The 13,992-nt window shown below is 39.5% G+C and overlaps 1 protein-coding gene across 1 annotated transcript in view; it reads left to right on the top strand.

Annotated features, from left to right (window-relative positions):
* The window catches only part of LOC311209740 (neuron navigator 2-like), a gene marked incomplete at both ends in the record, with an annotated part of 88,296 nt that overhangs the window by 48,167 nt on the left and 26,137 nt on the right, over nt 1–13,992 (top strand). The gene's annotated exons all lie outside the window — the stretch shown is intronic.

Here is a 13,992-nt window from a genome sequence, read left to right as displayed (position 1 = left end):
ATGTCAGGTTTCTCGTAAACAGGAAGTATGAAATAAAAAGAGAATTCATGCATATGTATTCGTGCACTGAAATGACGTAAATGTTTTAATAGCCATGTTCTTGTGAATTTATTGTTATGAGTCTCATCAGAGGGTTCTGAAATCAGATCCTGCTGACTCAGCTGTAATCTGAGCTCCATGTGTCTCAATTTCCAGGTATGTATATCCTGTATTTGCAGGAAAGTAAGAGAAGCGTGTGTTCCTCTGGTTGATGTCGCATTCCTTTTATTTCTTTCAAAGTTTAGGTAATACCTTTTGGAATGCAGTATATTTTTAATCACCGTCTTTTAGTATGTGAAGGCTGGTTGCTGTGTTCACAAGGATGCATGGTGAAGGACATCAGGCATGTGGCACAAGTTCCTTTAGGGGAATTTCTGTCTGGCAATAGGAATGAAGTTCTTCCGTACAAGAACAATTAAATATCAAAAAAGTTTGCCCAGGGAAGTGGCGGAATCTCCCTTGTTGAAGGTATTCACAACTTGCCTTGACAGAGCCCTGGTTAAACTAATCTAAGACCCTGCTTTCATCTGAAGGTTGGAACAAATGATCTCCAGAGGTCTCTTATAACCAGGACTTCTCTGTGATTTCTGCAATTGTTAGAAATGGTTAGTTTTGTTGGGTATTAAAAAATTTATTGGGACATCGACTAAATAGTGTCAGTGAGTTCTTTAAGGGACTCTGTTGGGGAGCAAAAGCAAAGCAAAACTGAAGTGTGCTTCATGATTGATAGTTTGACCTGGTAAGAAAAAAATCTTTAATATTTTGTTGCTGTCCTAAATGCCTTTCTTATTTAAATGTTCCATCTTTTCCCTTGTTCCATGCTGATGCTCAGTTCTGGTCTGTTGCTGTGTAAAGCTTTGTATATTGCGATATAATACAGTGATGTTCCAAACTAGTCCATGTTCTACTCATTACAGGCATGTTTATCCTGTTAACACAGCTAAAATAGTTCCCGTACAGAGGGTAGCATTGATAAACAGGGAAGTACCAAGATCCACAGATCTCAGAGAATCAGAGATTTTCATGGCAATGACAATTTTGTGCGCATCAAACCTCTGTGGAGTTAACACTAAGGGGCTGACTTTACTTTAGTCCAGCTATGAGCTCTGGCAAGGATGAAATTACCACACTTCGATACTTGTAAATGTTATCTAACTTTACATGAGATAAAATGTTAATACTTCATTAAGTATTATCTAATTAAACGGGAAGAGATATTAGCGTATGTCAAAGGACAGGCAAGGAATTTCTTTGTATATCTTTTTCACGTTGTGGTATCAAAGCAGGACTGACTACCAAGTTAGTAAAACGTTGGCATGGAAACCTCCACTCTGCTGAACAAATATTTCTTGCTGGTGTATGGTTACATACAGCAAATGTGTGCTAAAAATGTGTGCACTTTGTATGTAGGCAGTTATATTTGTCGGTACAGTTCAAGAGGGCATGACATATATCGTCATAGCTTTAGAAGGAATGACTCTCCAAAGTTAAATCCACCAGTTAAATAGCTGCAGTGAAGCATTCACAGCTAGGAACATGAAAAAACCCCTGGTACTGAGTCCTGGAGGAGTCATGTTAAATCCTGCGTTGATATAAAAAGCACCTGAGAATACATTCTCGGCTTGCTTCTGTGTGATACCGAGCTTTTCTCAAACTCAGGATCGCTTAAGGTTATTCAAAAGCAGCAGATTGACATTAAGTCAACCACAAATTAACCGAAGACAATTTAAAAATACTGACTTTGAGATTGTTGCTTTCTAAGTTCTTACCAGGAACAAGATGAGATGTGCAAAGTGAAATGAAAACTCAGGGTTCTCACCTTTCCTGTCAGGGGTAGGACCTTGAAGGCTTAAGTTTCCAGCAGCATTCAAATGGACATTGAATTAAAGGGACGACGTGCATGAAACAATGAGAAAAAGGGTACAGCATCATTAGAGGCTTGGAAAACTTCTTTTGCAGCTAGGTATTTAAAAGATAAATTTATGTTTTTGTTTAAAAGGTTACTTCCTTGTTACTTAAAAGACTCTGAAGGGAGTGAGATTTATATTAATAGGGATTCTTTATTACCTCAGTAGACTGCATGTGAGTATCCATTTGTTTGGAATTTGAAACTAGCCCAATTCAGACAGCAAACTAGATGCAGTTTTTAAGAACATGGGTGATTAGCTGTTGAAAGGGATTAAATTAGACATAATGAGTCCAAATTTAATATCTACCAAGAGCTGATGTGTAGGCAGAGGTTATAGATTTGGCTCAAATTACTGAATGAAATTCTTTGGCTTAATACATTTGATGTCAACTCAGATGATCGTAGTAGTTCTCTTGAATTAAAAATCTTTTATTTAAGAGCATGACAATAGAGGACAAGGCCTCTTCTGTAACTGCACATAAAACAGATGAAATATTTGATGTTCAAAATGACTGGGGTTGGCTCCTGTGTCAAGTACAGGCTGGACAGTTATTCTGTCTTCTGATGTTGCATGTCTTCCTCACTGGAAGCTTTATGTTCTGCTTAATCTCACACAGTTTTTCCACTCCCAATAAATTAATAACAATAAACAGGGACAAAAAGCAGACTCTCTCCTTTCTGCCAAATAATAGTATAAGAATGAAAAAAATGTGGTGGAAAAAAAAAAAAAAAAAAAGAGCTGAGACTTGTAAAACATGATAGAGATTCCAGTTAAGAAGTTAACATTTTTTTTATACCCATTTATAGTAGCATTCAGTGTAGAGACTGAATTTGAAACCAAAGGATTTTTCTGGCTGCAGGTACAGGTCCAGTTATTGTCACAGCTGTGGCAGGGGAGCTAAGACGTTGGGTTCATCCAGACAGCTAGAGTCAGAGCTGGTGAAAGGTTACTGGGATGGCCAAAGTTACGAGTGATCATCTGTTTGTCTGTCTATCCATCCATCCATCCATCCACCCAGATGGTTGGTCAGCCTATTCCAGGGCACAGCACCGCCTCGTCTCCTACTCTTCCTTGTTTCCTGGCCAAAGTAAAAGCCATCCCTTTTGGTATTTAAGGGTTGAGATAATCACACGACACTGACCACAATGAAAGGTTTGACTGCTTTGTTACAGTATCACAAGTGTGATGTTCAAAGCAAACAACCCCCCTGGCTGTTCCTGTTCGCTGGTGGTCAGGTTGTCAGCTGCAGCGCAAACATTTCTTTGCAGGCCTGTTAATAACCAACCTAGTCTGACGGGAACTCCTTTCAAATTACTATTGCCCTTTTGGGAAAAAATTAAAAAAGTGATTTTATTGTCCCTAATTCATATCAACATGATTTCAAGCTAGAGACCATAACCATATTATAAAATGTTCATTTAACAGTGGGAGAAAACAGTGCCGTCCCAATGCTGGTAAATGAATCTCTTGAGCCTAAAATAGCGTTTGTACTCCATGGTTTTGTCCATTTTGGTAACCAGGTAAGAGGAGTTACTAGACAAGGGATGGTTTGGCTGCCTGAGAAGAGGTAACATGAAAGCCAGGCCTCCAGATCTGATCTTGCAGGTGGCTGCTGTGCAGCTCTGTGCTTGTGAAGGTCTGTGGAAGGCTGTGTTTGTTACTGGCGTCGCTCTGAACCACTACAGCGTGCAAAGCTTGCTAGGGTCTGCTGCCAATTAGTCTCATGGGGAGCTTTTCAAAAAGCTCAGTGTGGACTCTGCCTTTAAAGGGATCTGAAAGCCGCTTGCAGTGCCCTCCCATGTGTTTAAAAAGTCATGGTAATGTTGGTAGCTGATAGAAGCTAGCAAACACCAGTTACTGTAATAAATCTTAGCATTTTGAATGATATCTTTTGGTAATTAAAGACTGAATAGTCCTGAACTTGGAGTGTCTGATATCTTACGGAAGAGAGAGTAAATACAACTCCGGAAAGGTAATTTGCAGCTTTTAGGACTCGCTGTCTGCTCAGCACTCTCTGCCTGGTCAAGTCCCTGCAAGATCCAGTGGCAGCCAGGCGGCTTGCTAAATAACACAGAAATGAGAAATAACGCCTGGTATCTCGAGCAGCGTCCTTTATGTGCAGTGTGCAGCTGTGATTTCCAGCAGAGAACTCTGATGTACTTGAATTGATCTCGAAAAGGCATCGACCTTCTCTGTGCGAGCGGCCAGAACCGCTGCTGGCCGTGCCAAGGCCCCAGCTCTGCGGCTGCTGAGGGCCGGCTGGTCACACCGGGGGCAGCAGCAGTGTTAGCAGCACGCTCCTCAACATCAGAAATCAGCGGAGGTCCTGCGATGGAAAGATGCCTCTGAACAGCATGTGGATGTTGGAAAGCTGGGAAGTGGTTTTATAGAATGAAACGGTCGTCCCCTGCGACAGATTGCTGTAAGTTAAAGGTTTTTTTGTGGCAGTCGTAACTTTCTTCATGACTGAAATCATGTTTATGTAGGTTTAGAAAAAAATTCTGGGGTTGGACTTTCTAGAACAGTCACTTTAACTTCTGTTTAGTACCCGGTGTGTTTTTAGCTCTGTTTGCGGTTTTCTTTTTCTTCGGAAAATTGAGTGAGCCTAATGTTTACTTTTGAAGTGGTGACTTGATAAGACTGTACAGAAGTTGCTCAGATTAAAAGAACTGCAAAAGCAGAAAAGGGATTTTCACTCTTAAAGTGATTGGCTCAACAGAGAATGTGAAAACATCACAAATTTAGGTCATTCCCCTTTTTAAAAATGTACAAGTGCTTCATCTCGGTGAGAAGCAAAGAGCAGATCGCGCTTGGTGTTTAGAAAGGTGCCTGTGTGCCCATGTGTGCCGACAGCCCAGAGTTGCTCTCCATCCTTGCTGACTGACAGCTTTCTCTGCAAGTCAGACCGATGATAAAACAAGTTTACATAATTTGCCTTGACAAATCCATAACCTTACATGAAAAGGTGCAACGCAGTTGGTGTTTCCTACCATTCTGCTGTACGCACTACCAAAAAGCAGATGCCGGAATAACTCTGTCAAGTTTTCTAAATATAAACTTAGAGTGGAGGTATTTATCAAAACTCCAGTGTGATTTATTTATCTTTCAATAGTGTGAATTTGATGTGGCTAAACAGGAAAAAAACAAAACAACAACAACAAAAAACAGAAACAGAGAGAGAGAAGGGAAAGTGCATGGGATAACATGAAAGATACTCTGAGAGTCTGGTTGTTTGTTTCATGTTTTCTTCCTGGGAGAATCGCTAGGTTTTTGTTTGCTCCTTATAAAACTACTTCATTTACACTGTCATTAGACAATTTTGAGCCATAATTTTGTAGAGTAGATACACCTGGTTTTAACTCTGTTTAAAGACCAGCATTTAAAATTGTGCTAAGTTTGCAGCATACGTTACCTGTTTTCGGAATTGCATCTGTAAATGTACAGCAGAGTCTGTGCTCCAGCTCTGCAGTAAAATCAAGTGTACCTGTACCCGAGCGGTGTTTGCTCGGCTCTTCTGAAAAGTCCTGTGGCAGATCTGACAGTCGCTTACTGTGTTCTTTCCGGTGTCTGTTTAGTATTATAGGTAGCTTTTAAAAATAAATAAAACAATCAGTGGAAAGAGTCAGGATTTTGCTTGGCTAAGAATTAGGAGTGTTATTGCCCCCCAGTATCTGTCCTGTTTATAACTGTCTTTACATATTTGAAGACCTGCAATGTCTCCCCTCAGCTTTCTATTTTCTAGACTAAACAAACTCTGCTACTTCAACTTTCCTCTTGTAGGTTCTTATAGGTTCTCTGTGAGAAGTCTGTTTTCTCTTGATGATCTCTCCTGGCCTCTTTTGGGGCTGTCAATCTGTTTTAGAGAGATCCTAGAGCTGGATGCAGTGCTTCATGTGAGGCCTTATTCTTGTGCTGAGTAGCGTGAACTAATTACAGAATCATAGAATCATCTAGGTTGGAAGAGACCTCCAAGATCACTGAGTCCAACCTCTGACCTAACACTAACAAGTCCTCCACTAAACCATATCGCTAAGCTCTACATCTGAATGTCTTTTAAAGGCATTAATTGTTATATACTGTAACTCCTATTTCTTTTCTGCAGTATTGTTGCATAGCTGATTATTTGTCCTTTTATATTTAGGCATTTAATTTCTCCTAAGTACAGAACATTTCAGTCAACTTTAATACATGTAACTGTATTGACTCAAACTATTTCTCCCAGTTACAGTGGATTAATTCCTCTGTATTTCCCTATGCATAAGGTTACTGGCGTATGTCATGAGGTGACTGTCATGGGAGTCAGTGTCAAACAACATGCTTGTCTGTGTATCCTGGGGGTATCGCTTGCATCCTGTCACTTCTCCAAATATGTTTTGAAAAGATTGGCTCATCGGAGTGAATCTTCAGCAACATACTTATATTGGGTGCGTGCCCATAAGACAGCTTAAAGACTTCCAGAGTTTAACAAGCAGTATGGCACGTTTATAGGACAAGACACAAGTATGCAGTAAATCATATTCATGTTCAAATCTACATCTTCTTTAACTGGCTAAACTTGGCATTAAAGAATATGTTCTCTTTTACCTAACAGAGGCTAACTGAAGGTTTAGTTGCGATTGAAATGAGGCTTTGCAAGACCACAGAACTTTGCCATAGTTCATGTAAGTCTTAGGAACAAGCCAAAATTGTATTTTAAAAAGGTTTTTGGAAAAAAAAAAATAGCCAGTGACATGCTCTTAAGTGTACAGTTCATTAGGATTAGGGAAAAAAAAAAAAAAAAACAACACAAAAACAAACTGAACACCCTTGTGCTTTGAAGTAAAACATAACCTTGAGAAGGAGCCCAGTGCACATCTGTAGTAGAGCTGTACGGGAGACAGTGGAACCACCCTAATTTATACCAGCTGAAGTGCTGGCCCAGGATTTCATGGACTTCACAGTTCGTAGATGTTTCCTTTTAAAATAAATATTTACCATTTCCCGTAAATTTATTGCTGGGTGAATTGTGCCAGAGGAGCAACCATGGAAACTAAAGTTCACTATTAAATCATAGGAAAGAAAACAGTAGTATTGCTACATCCCAGACATCTGTAAGTGCCAGTATGTTTTTACCACAGCAGTAGAAGCCTCCTCTCCCTGGGTATATTTCAGTATCTTTGGCCTCTTCCATTTGAGGCTTTTCAGTTGAGCCTTTTGACTGGTCCTTGTCCATAACCAAATGCACCTACAGAATCCATCACTGGCTCCAGAGAACTACCACCACTTCTGAAGTGGGTTGACCATGGCTTGATGCTCATCAACCTTCATGACTGTAACGAAGAGTAGTAGATCATTACTTGCGTGTTGTCCTGGCTTGAGAGATCTGCTGCTGCAGATTCCCAACCTAGAAATGGAATGGATTCAACACATTTTTTATTTTAAGTCTAGCTTATAATATGGTATTATTCTTCTTTAAAGTAGGCTATAGCTTTGTCCAGTGATCTGATAAATGCTAAAGAAAACACACATGAAGATGTCCAGCCTGACACTGTTCCAGTGGTGGCTGTTGTGTGAGAGGAAGTTAAAAAATGATTTTCTTCCATTCCTATGACCAGAACTTCGGTGATACGGCTAGGTCCAGGAGTTTAAAGTAGTTTCATTGAGCAGAAAGATGAAATGAAGACGATCACAGTGTAGGAAGTGATACTGTCCATCTGTTGTTTTATATACAAGTTTAATAGGTTTGCACATATTTACATATGTTCGTGTATAGGTGTCAATACATATGATGGTAAAGTACTGGTATCTCTAAATGGTTTGGTTTGACTCATCTGGTTAAACAGAATACCCATGTTTGAGAATACAGTGGTATTTGCAACTTTACTGTTTACAGCTAGACAATTATGTGACTTCTGAATGAGCAGAATACAATATTTCTTAGTTAATAGGTGGCTTAGCTTGGTGCATCAGTTCATCAGTGGGAGTTTTCTGAGGTGTTTTTTGCTAATGCCTGTCACTTTTCTTCTAAAAAATTGATTCCATTTCTACCTCTGTGGTCATTCCAAGCCCAAACTGGAGCCAGTGCTAATAATCAGAATAGTCAAGTGTCAGTGTTGTCTAAGTGTGGTTCTCAGACCACTAACGTGTTTATGGCGTATTTCATATCCTACCAAACTGTAAGATAGGTGTTTCGGGTTTAGACCACTGTGTATACGTATTGTCCATGCCACCTATGTGTAAAGCCTAATCAAGACTCCTCAACAGCTCTTTGCCTGGAATTCATTAATGAATTGAATAACCCTCTTAGGAGAAATCTTGGGGGATTTTATTGTACAAATAACGAGAAGAAAAATCAAGAGTAATGGACAAGAATGGTATTTGTCTAGAATGAAATGGAGAGTGCGACTGGTTTGGAATGGCACGGTAAACTTGCTTTCATTATTTTATGGCAGTAGAACTGGTATGTGGTTGATGGAGGTCCCTCCAACTTCTTTCTTAAGCAGTCATGTGGACAGTATTTTGAGTTTTACAGTAACTAAACAAAAACAACAGGCAATTCAAGTGTCTTAGTCGGTTATGTCAAGACAATGAGAAAAGGATTGCCTGTGCTCCAATTTTATTTCCCTTCACCTCAGCAAAAATACCAAGTCTTGGCCATGTAAACTAGTAAACAACAGTACTATTGTTCCATACGCTGAAGCTTTGCGTGAATAGAGGGAACGTTACAGAAATGTGAAAACTTAGAGACTGGCATATCTTCAGCCTTTGGTATAGGTTTTCAGAAGTACAGTATGTTTCTGTGAATACACGCAACTGCTATTGAAGTTGCATAGTCTACCTCACTGAGGCTGAAGAAGTAAAGGAAAGATGGAAGGAGATGAAATGGAAAATATCAAGGAGTAAGGGTATTTTTTTTTTGCTATATTACAATAAATTGAATCAACCCTAAAGCAGATAGAAGTTGAGGAAACCAGCTCTAGTCAGCTTGGTGAAATTTTTGTCCTCAGAAAAGCGAAATGTTTCCTATCTGATCATCTCTCAGATTACACAGACTATCCCTATCTGGCAATCTCTGCCTTTGAGAAAATATTCTTGTTGCTTTTTGCTGTGGGCCAGAGTAGAAGAGAGAATACAAAGATTCAGTCATCTTGCCCGTGGAGGCCGTGCCTCTTCCCCAGCCCCAAGCCAGCCAGCCAGCCTGCCTGCTCCACACAGCCTTAGTTCTCTAGGGTCAGCGGTGTTACAACTGAAATAGAAACTTCTGTGAATCTGAAGAGTTTCACTTACTTGGAGGGAGGGCTGTGTGCCAGGGTACTCTTGTTAGGAACATTCTGCTCTACCTGTTCTTGTTTTGGATTGTGGAAAGATTCTGATTTTTATAGTAGGCTCCTGGCAAAAACACAGACGTTTCCATACTTCAGGGGTTCGCTAGGCATGATAAATCACCACTGAAGAATAGCTCAGCTAAAAAGCTTTTCTCTGTAGGACTCCTAATTGCAGTGCTTTGAAGGAGAGTCCTCTGGTTGGTGGACAGGAAGGTCAGGACTCGCTAATTATTCCTCTGCATGGGAAATGATGAAACTGCCACAACAGTTTCTGCAGTTCTGACACTATGGTGTCATAGAGCAGCTCTGCTTTTACTTCCTAAATTAGAGTTTGGTTGTGGATTTGCTTTTAACTCGGTTATCTAATCTATGGGCTGGACTAAAATATATTTCTCTTCATGAGAACTTCTTATTTTTCCCATAGCTGTGAAATAAAAAATGACAGCTTATTCATTCTGAAATGAATAAAAATAGTGTGAAGTTCTTGACCCTTCTAAGAAGACGTAACTATGAGAGTATCCTTTGTCTTTGTGTTGCTTTTCATGCTTATAATGAAAATGTTTTTGAAAGTTTTCAGTTATAGCAAATCAAAGTACACTTGCTTAGACTGAACATGACAAATGATGGGAAATTGCATATATTTTCTCCTGACCTTATTATAACGCAAGCTCTCAAAGACTTCAGTGGGAGATTTAAATCATAAGCCTTCGGATTCTTTTTTTTCATCACAAATGGGTAGGTTTGCAGTTAAGACTTTACAGGAGCAGCTGAAATCAGATTTACCCATGCTACAGTGCGTATTGGCATTGGAACTAGACCACCAACATCTTTTTAACAGGAACACTAGGAACAAAATAGATTTCAGGCCAAGATTTGACTCTGAAAAGAGGAAAGAGATCATTATTTATTGTGGACCGTAGCTTGGTTTTGAAAACATTTCTTTTATAGTCAGTTTTAGTTAATGCAGGTTGCTGAAGAAAGAAAATATCTCCCTCACAAAGGAACGCATGGGAAATAATAAGCTTATTAATCGAATGCATGAAACCTGCTCTCCTTTTCATGAAAGAAGGGCCTATGCTACGCTGAATAAAACTTTCCCCTTTGCATGCTGATGTATTATCCACATATTGATGTTACTGCTTCATTAGGAAACCTAGCATTTGAATCTACATTCTGGCAGCAGAATCCCTTTCGTTTACCAAGATTGGTCTTAGGAGTAAAATAGCCAGCAGACTTGTTTGTGAGAAAGAAATGGAGAATCTGAAAAAGGCTGGAGCTTTCTTAAACTGAAGCCATTTTTCAGGAGTGTGTTTTACGGTGAACCTTTTATTTCTTGCATTAGCATTCCGTGGTAGAACGTAAGAAAAACTTGAGGACTTTGAATTTCCAGTTCCACTGTATTTGTCCTGAGAATAAATCACAATCCATTGGGTTTGTGTAAGAAAATATTTCTTACGCAAGAAATATCTTTCTTTTCCCCAAAGTTATAACAGCTTAGCATATATATATATATATATATATATATATATATATTTCGAAGTTTCTAAATATTTTTCATTGGTATCAAATGTGTAGAATCCAGCATTCATAGAATGTGCTTGCTGGAAAATGTTAGGTAGAGACACCAAAAATTACATTTATGTCCCCACATACCCATCTGAAAAATTTGTTGCAGTCATAGTGTTGTTGTCCTAATTCTGATTTATCTGACATGTTTGTAGATGAGAAGAAACTCTCTGAATGGAATTGTATTATATTCATTCTACCCCACTGGCAGTGGAAGTGCAACTGAGGTCCAAACAGATGTGTGTATGCATTGGAGTCAAAGTGAATGCCGTGTTTATTTAAGAAAAGAAAAAAAAAAGAAAAAAAAAAGTATATATTGTTCAATGACCCAACCAAATCTCAAAACATTCAAACATTCAGAGAAATTAGAAATGAAAAAGTTCTGAATTTTGTTGGGGGGAAAAAATATGCTTTTGGATTTGGAAAAATAATCCATTTCATTTGATAGAGCAAGACCTTTTTCCTAAAAGCCCAAGAACTGGCTGGGTTGTTAGGAGGAAGTTCATTTCCCAAATGAAACAACACTTGCTATTTACTTCCAGGAAAGCATTGTATTGCTTATAGGAAGGCTGTGCTGATGCGGGTTGCCTTCTGTTTCTCCTCCCGCAGCTGATATGTGGCATGTTAACAGCGAGCTCGGTGTTTGAGCTAGAGGCGGACTTTTACAATTGTGTTGTGGACCACAGCATGGTCCTCAGGTATCTGTTTTCTCAGGTGTGTGCCTCAGCCTTCAGGTCGCACCTCATGCCAAGACTCTAGGTAGGGAATTAGGGAATTAGAGATTAGGGAATGCAGAATGGCCTGGTTGTTACACATAAACACGTAACTTTTTTTTCCAAACTGAAGTTAAGAGTCTCTTTGAAAAGAGCACGTTTCTTTTCCAAGCATGTTCCATTGGCTGCGTGCTCAGGCTGAGCACCCTGCGCTGGGTTTGTGTTGCTGCATATCTTGTACTAGCTGACTGGACAAATCACTCTTCCCCCCAGTTCCTGCTGTATTCTCTAGGTGTATATGAAGTAATAAGCACTACTTTGTAGGTGGCTCCTTTATCAATGAATTTCCATGCATCACCCTTATATTGTCCCAGTCAATTTCCCTATTACTCCTTGTTTTTTCTAAGAAAGTAAAGGGTTTGCTGCTTGTCTTGATTTATACATTAGGTTCATCCCTGGATGCAATTCTAAATTTGGCCTGTGTACGTCCATGAATCACAGACAGATCTGTTGATTTATGGGCATGGGTATGCTTTATGTCACGATTTGTTCAACTTTATTAGGCTGGAATGGACTAGGGACTTAGTTTTGGAAGGACTATGATTCTCCTGTTTCTGTGGAAGCACCCAGGTATTGAAATGGGCAATTACTTTTATTTATTTATTCATTAGATGAAGCTATACAAATTATTTGCAAATGACGCACAATTGGGAGTTCTGTGAAGCTTTTGTTGCATTGCTGAGTGTCTTCTGTGGAATGCAGGCTGAGACAAAGGCTTGCTTGTTTGGACATCACAAAAGGAGAGCAGAGCGGCATTGCGATCAGAAGTAGATGATGATAGGTAGGAGGACATCTGGAAATAAAAAGCAATAATAAAAAAAGCAGCAGTGTACTGTCAAAAGCATCAGGGTAAAAGCAATGGTGCAGAGCATCTAAAAGCTGAGGGAGTAATATTTCCAACAGCTTATATAGTAGCTCTGACCTTGCCTTCCTCCTGTCTGTGGGCAGGGCACAGTGACGTTGGGTCACTGCCCTCCCTGTGCTGACAGGCAGTGTGACTCCTGCACTATTACTCGCTCAGCCCTCCTTGATCCATCTGATTGAATTTAGCAGGTTCGAGCAGAGCAAGTGTCATCGCTGTTTGGGATGTCTGGGGCTTGGTTTTTCTTTCTGTGCTGGACTAAACCAAGAGTAATACCCTTGAAGTCAGCAGGCTGGCAGTATCGTGAAAGAAGCACGATGTGTCTGTAAACTGGCAGATGCTTCTTGCCATCTCCATGTGGGTAGTTTGACTTAGGAAAAGGACTAGCAAGACCAGCCAACATAATAGTTACTGGTTAATAACAGTCCTGGAAATCTTCCAACTCCAGTAATATTTTTGTAAAGTATCATTAATTCCTGCTTTGTCCGTAACCCTGTGAAATGACTGAGTTTATTATTAAGGAATCCCTAGTACTCTTAGAAACCCGATTCTACATTAAGTCATGAAGATGTATGTGCTTTAAATCTTTAGTAGATCTGGTTTGGATCAGAGGAGGGAGGTTAACAGAGCCGTATCTTCAGTGAGCAGCTGAAAGTGAAGTAAAACAGTCCCTGTGTGGTTGCAGCGGTTCATGATTTACAGGACTGAATTCACTGGGCTGCTCCTGCTGCCGAAAACGCACGCTCTCAACCGCTGTTGATTTTTGAATTAAAAAAATGCAGCTCTATACACAGTTTACTTTATTGCTAGAAGGCAGAGAAATATAGGTAAGAGCCGTTAATCCCCAGCAGGCTGCTGGGCAGGCAAACAGACATAGATGACAAAAGTTAATTGGAAACATGAGCAGTTTAACAGAAAACATATTTGTGATAATTGAGAGAGTAACGTCTCCAGAAAGGAAACTCAGCAAAGAGAAACTTCAGAAGAGAAGTGGCCACTGGTAGGTGAGTGTGATTTTTCAAGCTTTCTTTAAGCTCTACGCTAATTTCTTACAAAGAACAAATAACATTAAAAGCAACTAACTGAGATTCCCTCTCTCTGAGGGGGAGGGCTGTACAATTACTGCCACTAGTTTCTCTTACAGCTGGATTAAGATGTGTGGTAATATATAATTTGGGTTCATTGCATAAGGGCACAATTGGTTTTGCTTTTGTGTATGGAGTTTTCTTCTACCTTTTTGCATATGATGATCTCTTCTTCTTAACTGAAAGAGCTCCAGATTTATTTTTTTGCCTTACTCTTGCATTTTTTTATATTTGAGGTTTTTCTAAGAATTTAACTCGGACAGCAAAAATTTTGCCAAAAGCAGAGAGAACCCTTAGTTAGAAAATAGTGCTGTGTTTTTGCTAATGAAAAAGTATTATGAACCTAATAAGGGAGAACACATTGCAAAAAACACATTTTGGTTTGAACTGGAGGAAGATTGCTTTTTCTTTTTTTTTCTTCTTTCCTTTAAAGAGCAAGTAAATGTAAATTAC

Source organism: Netta rufina (assembly GCF_964035555.1).
Source record: "Netta rufina genome assembly, chromosome: 5".
NCBI lineage: Eukaryota > Metazoa > Chordata > Aves > Anseriformes > Anatidae > Netta > Netta rufina.
This window is presented reverse-complemented; position numbering and strand designations above follow the sequence as displayed.